General features: G+C 44.1%; 1 long non-coding RNA gene across 1 annotated transcript; it reads left to right on the top strand.

The window, feature by feature from the left end:
- The first annotated feature begins 253 nt into the window (after window positions 1-253).
- Window positions 254-12,085, top strand: LOC129830439 (uncharacterized). Its single transcript, XR_008755521.1, has 2 exons — window positions 254-400; window positions 11,039-12,085. It is a non-coding gene; the product is annotated as an uncharacterized LOC129830439 (long non-coding RNA).
- Window positions 12,086-13,340: the final 1,255 nt, after the last annotated feature.

The raw sequence follows: 13,340 nt of genomic DNA, 5'->3' as shown, positions 1-13,340 counted from the left end.
TGATGATTGGCTGAGAGAAATTGATGATAAAATGATTGTGGGGGCTGTCTTGTTAGACTTCAGTGCAGCTTTTGACATTATCGATCATAGCCTGCTGCTGGAAAAGCGTATGTGTTATGGCTTTACACCCACTGCTATAACATGGAGAAAGACTTGTCTAACAGAACACAGAGTGTGTTCTTTAATTAATCCCGTAAAAAACGTTTTCAGTTATAAGGCTCTAAAAATGTTACTGAATGATCTATCAATGTATTTCCAGCAAATATTGAAAGAATAAAGGGTCTCAATGAAAGATGTGCAGTGTCACATGTTTAGTGTGAATTGTCACATGACCAGAGCTGTTTACTTCCTGGTTGCACCATGAGAAGAGGATGACTGCATCAAAGCTCTCAAACAAAAGGTTAGTAAAGTATGTTAACATAAAGTTAGGACAAAGATTTTTGATACACATCATCTTTAAGGTGTCTAGTATTGATACATTCATTTGCAATTACTCAACTTTGTTCAGTGTGGTCATAGAATGTGTAAACATGTTGACGGCAACAATAGTGACCGGCGGGATAACACAGTGCGTCTAGGTATACACATACTGATACACATACATAGTTCTTGTTCTACCTAACTTTCTACTCTGTTCTTTCTGTTAGTTTCACTTTGAGTCAAGTTCTGGATATGTTGGATCTAGGTGACTGCACAGACAAGGCATGCAACATTGCAGTTATCCCTCAAAATGAGAAAGATGCTGTCCTGAGTGATTGTGATAGCGATGGGTCAGATATGGACTATGGAAAGGCCATATCTGACCCATCGCGTGCTTCTACACCTGCATTCTAGCTGTTTGGGGTTTTAGGCTGGGTTTCTGTACAGCACTTCGAGATATTATCTGATGTACGAAGGGCTATATAAAATAAAATTGATTGATTGATTGATTGATTTGCCAACCAGGCTGTTGAATGCATATGCTGAACATATGCAAACAGATCATGACAGGAACAACGTTATCAGTGATGATGACCTACCCCCCCCCCCCATCCACAACCCCCCCCCCCTCCCCCCCCCTCCATTGTTGATAATGAAGAGCCAAGGGCCTCTACCCGCCAGAGGGTCCAGTCAGAAGAGCCAAGGCCCTCTACCCGCCAGAGGGTCCAGTCAGAAGAGCCAAGGGCCTCTACCCGCCAGAGGGTCCAGTCAGAAGAGCCAAGGGAAAAGCTGCATGTGATCAAAAATAAAGATTGAGTGTTCAAACAATCTTAGAGGCCTGCCACTGATGTGATTCCAAAACACATAGTATACAGCCCAAATATGCAAAAGTTTGGCACGAAACCACTGAGCCACGGAAGGAGATCTTTACTGACTGCTACTGTTGAAGATCAGGCAAGATATGACAAAACTTCTCACTGGCCAATCAAGACGATGCACCGGTTCCAGAGAAGTCGTCATTGTGACAAACGTACTACCTATGCATGTGAGAAATGCAAAGCTCCACTGCACATTGAGTGCTTCAAGATATACCATGGACAGTAGAAACGGAGATAAGATCGAATGAAAAAGGGCTGAAAAAGACAATAAAAGAAAAATAGAAAAGTCGATAAAGGGTGAGGAGAAGCAGTACAACAGACTCTAGGAAGAAAAGAAATGTCGACGAAAAAGACAATCAAAATGACTGAAATGTTTTTGGAAAAGAAGGTCAATTGATTCAAGACATACTGTATGACAGTAGGACTGACTGATCACAGTTCAAAATAGTGATGCACAAACTAATCTTGCACTTGGTTCTGAAGCCTAACTCTATGATATACTGTATATATATATATAAGCACTCATTGTGCAGTGGTGCTTTTGAAATATATATATATATAATTGTATTTTGTTCAGTGTAGGCCTCTACTTGAATGCATATTCTACAGGCTACCTCTATCCTAAATGTTACCTTTATGTTCAGTGGGAATGAATCACATGACTGCTATACAGTTGTTAGTGACTGTTGCACTAAAATGTCCTACAGGCCCTGGTTTTGTCGCATCTGGACTACTGTTCAGTCGTGTGGTCAGGTGCCACAAAGAGGGACTTTTTGCAGTTGGCTCAAAATAGGGCAGCACGGCTGGCCCTTAAAAGTGCTAACATTAATGACATGCATATCAATCTCTCATGACTCAAAGTGGAAGAGAGATTGCTTGTTATGTGACAGGTGTTGACAAGCTGAAGGTACCGAGCTGTCTGTTTAAAATACTAGCACACAGCATTGTATACCAATGCATACATTTCCACACCAATGGTTAATGTTTTGATTAGGGGAGGGATGCAGAGAAGGAAAGATAGAGGAAGAAGGGGTGACGAATATAATCGTTCCGCTACAGAAATTTACAACCCTCGCCTTGTACTATAAAAATATCAGATTTTCAACATTTTGATGCTATGTTTACATTATTTATGAATATAAAATTCACTCATTAGCCAGTTTATTAGGTACACCATCCTGTTCACAAAAAGGATCGCTCCCACAGACAGTGAGTCACGTGGCCGTGGCTTGCTATATAGAGCAGGAAGACAGGCATCAAGGCATTCAGTTACTGTTCGATTCAAATGTGCAAAACGAGTGACCTAAACAACTTTGAACTTGGTTTGATCGTCGGTGCCAGGCACGCCAGACCTAGTATCTCAGAAATGGCCACCTTCCTGGGCTTTTCACGCAAAACAGTGTCTAGGGTTACCGAGAATGGAGCAACAAACAAAAAACATCCAGTCAGCGGCAGTCCTGTAGGCGAAAACAGCACGTTGATAATAGAGGTCAAAATAAAATGGCAAGAATCGTGTAAGCTAACAGGCGGGCCACAAACAAACAAAATAATGGCGCAGTACAACTATTATGTTTAGAATGGCATCTCGGAATGCACAACTCGTTGATCCTTGTCACGGATAAGCTATTGCAGCAGAAGACCACACCGGGTTCCACTACTGTCAGCTAAAAACAAGAAAAAGCGGATCCAGTTGGCACGCAATCACCTACTCTGGACAAGTGAGGAGCGGCAAAACATCGCCTGGTCTGACGAATGCTGTTGCGTCATGCTGATGGAAGGATTTGGCATAAGCAACATGAATCCATGGACCCATCCTGCCTGATGTCAAAGGTAAAGGCTGGTGGCAGTGGTGTCCTGGTGTGGGGAATTCCTGGCACACTTTAGGTCCCTTGAAACCAATTGAGCAACGAACATTTCCTACACCTTGTAGAATCCATGGCCCGCAGAATTCAGGCTGTTCTGGACACAAAGGGAGGTCTGACCCGGTACTACAGAGTGCCTACAAAGCTCATCACTAAGCTAAGTACCCTGGGACTAAACACCTCCCTCTGCAACTGGATCCTGTACTTCCTGACGGGCCGCCCCCAGGTGGTAAGGGTAGGTAACAACACATCTGGCCCGCTGATCCACAACACGGGGGCCCCTCAGGGGTTCGTGCCTAGTCCCGTCCTGTACTCCCTGTTCACCCACGACTGCGTGGCCAAGCACGACTCCAAGACCATCATTAAGTTTGCTGATGACACACCAGTGTTAGGCCTGATCACCGACAACTAGTGAGGAGGTCAGACAACTGGCAGTGTCGTGCCAGGACAACAACCTCTCCCTCAACGTGAGCAAGACAAATTAGATGATCTTGGACTACAGGAAAAGTAGGGCCGAACAGGCCACCATTCACGTTGACAGGGCTGTAGTGGAGCGGGTTGAGAGTTTCAAGTACCTTGGTGTCCACATCACCAACAAACTTACATGGTCCAAACACACCAGGACAATCATGAAGCGGACACGACAAAACCTTTTCCCCCTCGGGATATTGAAAAGATTTGGCGTGGGTCCCCAGATCCTCAAATAGTCCTACAGCTGCACCATCGAGAGCATCCTGACTGGTTGCATCACCGCCTGGAATGGAAACTGCTCAGCATCCGACCGCAATGCGCTACAGAGGGTAGTGCGTACGGCCCAGTACATCACTGGGGCCAAGCTTCCTGCCATCCAGGACCTATATACTAAGCAGTGTCAGAGGAAGGTCCAAAAGGCTCCTTAACAGTTTCTACCCCCAAGCCATAAGACTGCTGAACAATTAATCAAATTGCCACCAGGACTATTTACATTTACACCCCCCTTTGATTTTACACTGCTGCTACTCGCTATTTATTATCTATGCATAGTCACTTTACTCCTAACTACATGTAAAAATGACCTTGAGAAATCTGCACCGCACATTAACCTGTTACCGGTACCCACTGTATATAGCCTCGTTATTGTTAAGCTGGTTCCTCACCCATTCTGGGTTTCCACTAGTTTTCACAGCCACAAAGTCGAAATTACTATATCGTAAAAATGAATGAAAACAAAAATGTAATTTAAGGTTAGGGTATATTAAGGTTAGCAGTGTGGTTAAGGTTAGGGTTAAGGTTAGGCTTAGGTTCAAAATCACATTTTAAGAAGAACATTTGTAGAAATAGACAAGGTTTATTATATGGTAACTGGCCGTCCAGGCAGAGTTGCAAAGAAAAATCCATATCTCAGACTGGCCAATAAAAATAAAAGATTAAGATCTGCCTAGAAGGTCGCCTCTTCACTGTTGGTATTGAGACTGGTGTTTTGCGGGGACTATTTAATGAAGCGGCCAGTTGAGGACTTGTGAGGTGTCTGTTTCTCAAACTAGACACTCTAATGTACTTGTCCTCTTGCTCAGTTTTGCACCGGGGCCTCCCACTCCTCTTTCTAGTCTGGTTAGAGCCAGTTTGTGCTGTTCTGTTTGATGTTATTTTAATGGACAAAACATGTGTGTTTCTTTCAAAAACAAAGACATTTCTTAGTTACCCCAAACTTTTTAACGGGAGTGTATATACAGTGCATTCGGAAAGTATTCATACCCCTTGACTTATTCCACATTTTGTTGTGTTACAGCATGAATTGAAAATAGATTAAATTTAAAAAATCCTCATCAATCTACACACAATGACAATTATGTGATGGGGTGTAGAGACATTATGGACAGTATGTTGATAGACCATGTAGTATATCTGAAGAATTTGTAGGATAGACTAGTATATGTACAGCAATAGTTGAATAGGATGGCCTTGACTAGAATACAGTCTATATATATAAAATGGTAAAACAGTATATAGACATTATTAAAGTGCCCAGTGTTCCATTATTAAAGTCACCAGTGTTCCATGTCTATGTACATAGGGCAGCAGCCTCTAAGGTGCAGGGTTGAGTAACCGTGTGGTAGCCGGCTAGTGACAGTGACTAAGTTCAGAGCAGCATACTGGGTTGAGGCCGACTAGTGATGGATATTTAACAGTCTGATGGCCTTGAGATAGAAGCTGTTTTTCAGTTTCTCAGTCCCAGCTTTGATGCACCTGTACTGACCTTGCCTTCTGGATGATATCGGGGTGAACGGGCCGTGGCTCGGGTGGCTGAGGTTCTTGATGATCTTCTTGGTGTGACACCGGGTGTTGTACATGCCCTGGAGGGCAGGCAGTGTGCCCCCGGTGATGCGTTGGGCAGACCGCACCACCTGCTGGAGACCCCTGCGGATGCGGACGGTGCAGTTGCCGTATCAGGCGGTGATACAGCCCGACAGGATGCTCTAAATGGTGCGTCTATAAACGTTTGCGAAGGTCTTAGGGGCCAAGCCAAATTTCTTCAGCACACTCTCAGTGTGTGTGGACCATTTCAGACTGTCAGTGATGTTAACCACTTAACTGAGGAACTCAATTTAACCTTGCGCAATACCCTAGATGCAGTTGCACCCCTAAAAACGAAAAACATTTGTCATAAGAAACTAGCTCCCTGGTATACAGAAAATACCCGAGCTTTGAAGCAAGCTTCCAGGAAATTGGAACGGAAATGGCGCCACACAAAACTGGAAGTCTTCCGACTAGCTTGGAAAGACAGTACCGTGCAGTACCGAAGAGCCCTCACTGCTGCTCGATCATCCTACTTTTCCAACTTAATCGAGGAAAATAAGAACAATCCAAAATTTCTTTTTGATACTGTTGCAAAGCTAACTAAAAAGCAGCATTCCCCAAGAGAGGATGGCTTTCACTTCAGCAGTAATAAATTCATGAACTTCTTTGAGGAAAAGATCATGACCATTAGAAAGCAAATTACGGACTCCTCTTTGAATCTGCGTATTCCTCCAGGGCTTATCTGTCCTGGATCTGCACAGCTCTGCGAGGGCCTGGGATCGGGAGAGACACTTAAGTGTTTTAGTACTATATCTCTTGACACAATGATGAAAATAATCATGGCCTCTAAACCTTCAAGCTGCATACTGGATCCTATTCCTACTAAACTGCTGAAGGAGCTGCTTCCTGTGCTTGGCCCTCCTATGTTGAACACAATAAACAGCTCTCTATCCACCGGATGTGTACCAAACTCACTAAAAGTGGCAGTGATAAAGCCTCTCTTGAAAAAGCCAAACCTTGACCCGGAAAATATAAAAAACTATCGGCCTATATCGAATCTTCCATTCCTCTCAAAAATTTTAGAAAAAGCTGTTGCGCAGCAACTCACTGCCTTTCTGAAGACAAACAATGTATACGAAATGCTTCAGTCTGGTTTTAGACCCCATCACAGCACTGAGACTGCACTTGTGAAGGTGGTAAATGACCTTTTAATGGCGTCAGACCGAGGCTCTGCATCTGTCCTCGTGCTACTAGACCTTAGTGCTGCCTTTGACACCATCGATCACCACATTCTTTTGGAGAGACTGGAAACCCAAATTGGTCTACACGGACAAGTTCTGGCCTGGTTTAGATCTTACCTGTCGGAAAGATATCAGTTTGTCTCTGTGAATGGTCTGTCCTCTGACAAATCAACTGTACATTTCGGTGTTCCTCAAGGTTCCGTTTTAGGACAACTATTGTTTTCACTATATATTTTACCTCTTGGGGATGTTATTCGAAAACATAATGTTAACTTTCACTGCTATGCGGATGACACACAGCTGTACATTTCAATGAAACATGGTGAAGCCCCAAAATTTCCCTCGCTAGAAGCCTGTGTTTCAGACATAAGGAAGTGGATGGCTGAAAACGTTCTACTTTTAAACTCGGACAAAACAGAGATGCTTGTTCTAGGTCCCAAGAAACAAAGAGATCTTCTGTTAAATCTGACAATTCATCTTGATGGTTGTAAAGTCGTCTCAAATAAAACTGTGAAGGACCTCGGCGTTACTCTTGACCCTGATCTCTCTTTTGACGAACATATCAAGACTGTTTCAAGGACAGCTTTTTTCCATCTACGTAACATTGCAAAAATCAGAAATTTTCTGTCCAAAAATGATGCAGAAAAATTAATCCATGCATTTGTTACTTCTAGGTTAGACTACTGCAATGCTCTACTTTCCGGCTACCCGGATAAAGCACTAAATAAACTTCAGTTAGTGCTAAATACGGCTGCTAGAATCCTGACTAGAACCAAGAAATTTGATCATATTACTCCAGTGCTAGCTTCACTACACTGGCTTCCTGTTAAGGCAAGGGCTGATTTCAAGGTTTTACTGTTAACCCATAAAGCGTTACATGGGCTTGCTCCTACCTATCTTTCCGAGTTGGTCCTGCCGTACATACCTACACGTACGCTACGGTCACAAGACGCAGGCCTCCTAATTGTCCCTAAAATTTCTAAGCAAACAGCTGGAGGCAGGGCTTTCTCCTATAGATCTCCATTTTTATGGAACAGTCTGCCTACCCATGTGAGAGACGCAGACTCAACCTTTAAGTCTTTACTGAAGACTTATCTCTTCAGTAGGTCATATGATTGAGTGTAGTCTGGCCCAGGAGTGTGAAGGTGAACGGAAAGGCTCTGGAGCACATCAAGGCCCGCGGGCCACATCCGGCCCGCGAGAAGGTTTTTTACGGCCCCTGGGATGATCTTGATTTATTATTAGAACCGGCCCGCAGACCGCAGCAAGCCGGCAGCCCGCAGATCTTTTACACGCACCAATACTACATTTCCCACAATGCAACGGTGACGCACCGAGCAGTAGGCTGCTTCATTTCAATATTTATTGGCACAGCAGTCGTCAGCATCACAGTAAAATTAACTTTCAGATACCCATCAAAAATGGCAAAATGGAAGGTGGACACTGAGAACCGGGGGTTTCAAACAAGGTGGGAGTCGGAGTATATGTTCACGGAGGTAGCTGGAAAACCTGTGTGTCTTCTGTGTGGAGAAAGTGTGGCGGTACTGAAAGAGTATAATCTGAGACGACATTATGAAACGAAACACGCGGACAAAAACAAGAATATGGACATGGAACAAAGGCTACAAAAGGCAGAGGAATTAAAACGAGGCCTCAAATCTCGACAGGCTCTGTTCAAAAAAGCCAAATCACAAGGCCAGGCTGCTGTCAAGGCCAGTTTTATTTTGGCAGAAGAGATCGCTAAATCAGCCCGGCCATTTACGGAGGGGGATTTCATCAAAAACTGCATGATTAAAGTTTGTGACGAAGTTTGCCCAGAAAAAAGGCAACTCTTTTTAAATGTGAGTCTGAGCAGAAACACCATTGCCGAGAGAGTAGACCAGTTGTCCATCAATCTAAAAGAGCAGCTTGTGAAAAAGGGAAAAGATTTCATTGCATATTCCTTGGCTGTGGATGAGAGCACCGACATTTCTGACATTGCCCAGTTGTCAATTTTCATCCGCGGAGTGGACTCCAGCCTAAGCGTGACAGAGGAGTTTTTGGCTTTACGTCCTATGCATGGCACAACTACGGGGCATGATTTGTATGAAGAGGTGTCAAGATGTGTAAATGAGATGGAGCTGCCTTGGGAAAAACTCGTGGGTTTGACAACCGACGGAGCACCTGCGATGTGTGGACACAGGAGCGGACTGGTGGCGAAGATACGGGAAAAGATGCAAGAGGAAAACGCGACAGGTGAGCTGACAGCTTATCATTGTATCATACACCAGGAAGCGTTGTGCGGTAAAGCCTTGAAAATGGAGCATGTAATGAGCATCATCACGCGCACAGTTAACTTTATCAGAGCCAAAGGTTTGAATCACCGCCAGTTCAAGGCATTTCTGACGGAGTTAGAAACGGAGCATGGTGATTTGCCTTATCACACAGAGGTGCGATGGCTAAGCCAGGGAAAGGTGCTTCAAAGATGTTTCGAGCTTCGTGAGGAGATTTGTCTGTTCTTGGACAGCAAAGGGAAAGACACAACACAACTCCGAGACGAAATGTTTCTGTGTGAAATGGCTTTTCTGTGTGACATTACGAGTCATCTGAATGCAATGAACTTGCAGCTGCAGGGTCGGGATCATGTCATCTCTGATATGTACAGTACAGTGAAGGCATTTAAAACCAAACTGACTCTGTGGGAGACGCAGATGCGGAAAGAAAATTTGAGCCACTTTCCCAGCTGCCAGACCATGAAAGAGAAGCTCTCTACCAGTGCGTTCCCGAGCGCACAGTTGGCTGATAAAATAGGTATGCTTGCCGCTGACTTTCGACGCCGATTTGCTGACTTTGAAGCACAAAAAAGCAGGTTGGAACTGCTCGGTAACCCATTTGCTGTTGACGTGGAAAGCTCACCACCAAACCTCCAAATGGAGTTGATTGACCTCCAATGCAATGATGCACTGAGGGCAAAATATGCGGCAGTGGGTGCTGCGGAGTTCGCCCGTTTCCTCCCCGACACAATGCCCCAGCTGCGCATCCAGGCTGCTCAAACGTTGTCTATGTTTGGCAGCACATACCTGTGTGAACAACTGTTTTCTTTGATGAACCTGAACAAAACATCACACAGAAGTCGACTTACTGCTGAACACCTCCACTCAATTCTGAGGATTTCCTCAGCTCAGAGCCTTACCCCGAACATTGATGAACTTGTGGAAAAGATGGGACACCACCAAGTATCACCCTCAACCTCAAACAAGTGAACATTACTGTGCAATCACATATTTAGAGTTTTTACTCAGTTCAAGTTTAAAAGTTCAAGTTTAATATTTGTTTTCACTGCATGTTACTTCTCCTTAAACAAAGTGTTGTTTTTGATTAATAGATTTTTGCACTTTATTTTATTGTATTTCAATCCAATTATATTTTAAAAATATTTTAGTTGAGTGGATGATAGAAAATTGCTATTATTGTTTTTTTCTTTTAAGTAAATTTAGCCCACTTTTGCTAAAATAGAAAATATAGGCTACTGATGGTGCCTTGAATACCGGTTTCTTTCATTTAATGTTCATGTTTTGGGGATTTTTATATAAAGGAAATTTGTCTTTTGTGTCTGTTGAAAATTAAAGATTACTGACAGAGCCATAAGAAAATATTGCTTTATTTATCTGATCATATTGGAATATATTTGTTAGGTTTTCAGTAGGTTCAATTAGGTTCACTAGACTATATGCGTCATTTAAAATTTTTTCAATGAACATTCGAACAGTCCGGCCCTCGGCTTGTAGCTAAATTTTTTATTTGGCCCTCCGTCCATTTGACTTTGACACCCCTGCTCTGGAGCAACGAACCGCCCTTGCTGTCTCTCCAGGGCCGGTTCCCCTCTCTCCACTGAGATTCTCTGCCTCTAACCTTGTTACTGGGGCTGAGTCACTGGCTTGCTGGTGCTCTTTCATGCCGTCCCTAGGAGGGGTGCGTCACTTGAGTGGGTTGAGTTACTGACGTGAACTTCCTGTCTGGGTTGGCGCCCCCCCTTGGTTGTGCTGTGGTGGAGACCTTTGTGGGCTATACTCGGCCTTGTCTCAGGATTGTAAGTTGGTGGTTGAGGATATCCCTCTAGTGGTGTGGGGGCTGTGCTTTGGCAGAGTGGGTGGGGTTATATCCTTCCTGTTTGGCCCTGTCCGGGGGTTTCTTCGGATGGGGCCACAGTGTCTCCTGACCGCTCCTGTCTCAGCCTCCAGTATTTATGCTGCAGTAGTTTATGTGTCGGGGGGCTAGGGTCAGTTGGTTATACCTGGAGTACTTCTCCTGTCTTATCCAGTGTCCTGTGTGAATTTAAGTATGCTCTCTCTAATTCTCTCGTTCTCTCTTTCTCTCTGAGAACCTGAGCCCTAGGACCATACGTCAGGACTACCGGGCATGCTGACACCTTGCTGTCCCCAGTCCGCCCGGCCTTGCTGCTATTCCAGTTTCAACTGTTTCTGCCTGTGGTTACGAAACCCCTACCTGTCCCAGACCTGCTGTTTTCAACTCTTAATGATCGGCTATGAAAAGCCAACTGAGATTTATTCCTGATTATTATTTGACCATGCTTGTCATTTATGAACATTTTGAAAATCTTGGCTCTCTCTAATTTTCTCCTTCTCTCTTTCTCTCGGAGGACCTGAGCCCTAGGACCATACGTCGGGACTACCGGCCGTGGTGACTCCTTGCTGCCCCCAGTCCGCCTGGCCTTGCTGCTATTCCAGTTTCAACTCTTCTGCCTGCGGTTATGGAACCCCTACCTGTCCCAGACCTGCTGTTTTCAACTCTTAATGATCGGCTATGAAAAGCCAACTGAGATTTATTCCTGATTATTATTTGACCATGCTTGTCATTTATGAACATTTTGAAAATCTTGGCTCTCTCTAATTTTCTCCTTCTCTCTTTCTTTCTCTCGGAGGACCTGGGCCCTAGGACCATGCGTCGGGACTGCCGCCCGTGGTGACTCCTTGCTGTCCCCAGTCCGCCTGGCCTTGCTGCTATTCCAGTTTCAGCTGTTCTGCCTGCGGTTATGGAACCGCCACCTGTCCCAGACCTGTTGTTTTTCAACTCTTAATGATCAGCTATGAAAAGCCAACTGAAAATTATTCATGATTATTATTTGACCATGCTTGTCACTTATGAACATTTTTGAACATCTTGGCATAGTTCTGTTATAATCTCCACCCGGCACAGCCAGAAGAGGACTGGCCACCCCTCATAGCCTGGTTCCTCTCTAGGTTTCTTCCTAGGTTTTGGCCTTTCTAGGGAGTTTTTCCTAGCCACCGTGCTTCTACACCTGCATTCTAGCTGTTTGGGGTTTTAGGCTGGGTTTCTGTACAGCACTTCGAGATATTATCTGATGTACGAAGGGCTATATAAAATAAAATTGATTGATTGATGTGTACGCCAGTGAATCTTCTCCACTGTGTGGACATCTGTAGTATATAGAGTAGACTACAGATGCTTTGAGATATCTCAGCATGCTCTTTTTCATGTGTGTGTAGGCTGTGTGTGTAGGCTGTGTGTAGGCTGTGTGTGTGTGTGTAGGCTGTGTGTAGGCTGTGTGTGTGTAGGCTGAGTGTATGCTGTGTGTGCAGGCTGTGTGTAGACTGTGTGGCTATGTTGTAATGTGGTCATGCTGTAGTAAGCTTAAGCTGGATTGAATAAGGGCCTAAGTGAGGAGGGTCCTGGGAACTGGGCTCACAGCAGTGGAAATAGTGGCCACACACACACGCGCACACACACAATCAGAAGTGCATATCACACACTTGCATGCACACACACACACACTTTTTGGGGGCCATTAATTTTGTTAACCATCAGCTGAGTGCAGCAAACCCTCAGAGAGACCTGCTGTATGAATAGGCCTTAAAACCAGGTATTTTGTATGGAGAGGCTGCTTTAATAGAACAGAGCAGCATGACATGGTGGCCTTGTCCTACAAAAGCCCCACAGTCTACCACTTCACTGGCTTGGAGCTGCTGGCCTCAATAGACTGAAGGGTATGGCCATATGGAAACAATGTCTGTTGATCTGTATAAAATAAGAGTCCTTCTAATTGTCATTCATGATTCAGTGAATCAGGGGATTGTCAGGGTTCAACGTCTCCTCTGCAACTGTATCAAAATCTGTATTTGCTTTGCCTATGTGATGGGAAAAGAGAATCTATTGTTCCATCACATAGGTACAGTTCTTTGACAAGCAGTTGTCGCTGATGTTCACTTCATGAGGCATTTATGATGATCTCATATCTCATCAGGTTTGATCCCTTCCGCTCTTGAGTATTTATAACTGTATTCATAACTTGTTAACTGGTTTACTTGCCGGAAACTGATTTTGTGACAGACCAAGCAACAGGGAGCAATTGAAAACGTTGTCTACCCTTGACTTATCTTGTCTTTATGACAATATCTCATGAATACTGTGATATTGTGTCCATGCCTTTAATATAAATGCAATTTTGCTAGTTAGAAAATGACATCTCCACCATCTTTGTCTGGAGAAAATTAGATTTTTTCGTCTGAGCCTCAATCACACTTTTAATATGTTTTTCTCTTGAGGACCGTCTTCGATTGAATTCAAACCATAGATTACCCTTTTGAGAGGGCACCATGAATACCATCTTGAAAAGGTTTTAGACTAAACCAAGGACCATAACT

This window comes from Salvelinus fontinalis, chromosome 31, assembly GCF_029448725.1.
Source record: "Salvelinus fontinalis isolate EN_2023a chromosome 31, ASM2944872v1, whole genome shotgun sequence".
In the NCBI taxonomy this organism is placed as follows: Eukaryota; Metazoa; Chordata; class Actinopteri; order Salmoniformes; family Salmonidae; genus Salvelinus; species Salvelinus fontinalis.
This window is presented reverse-complemented; position numbering and strand designations above follow the sequence as displayed.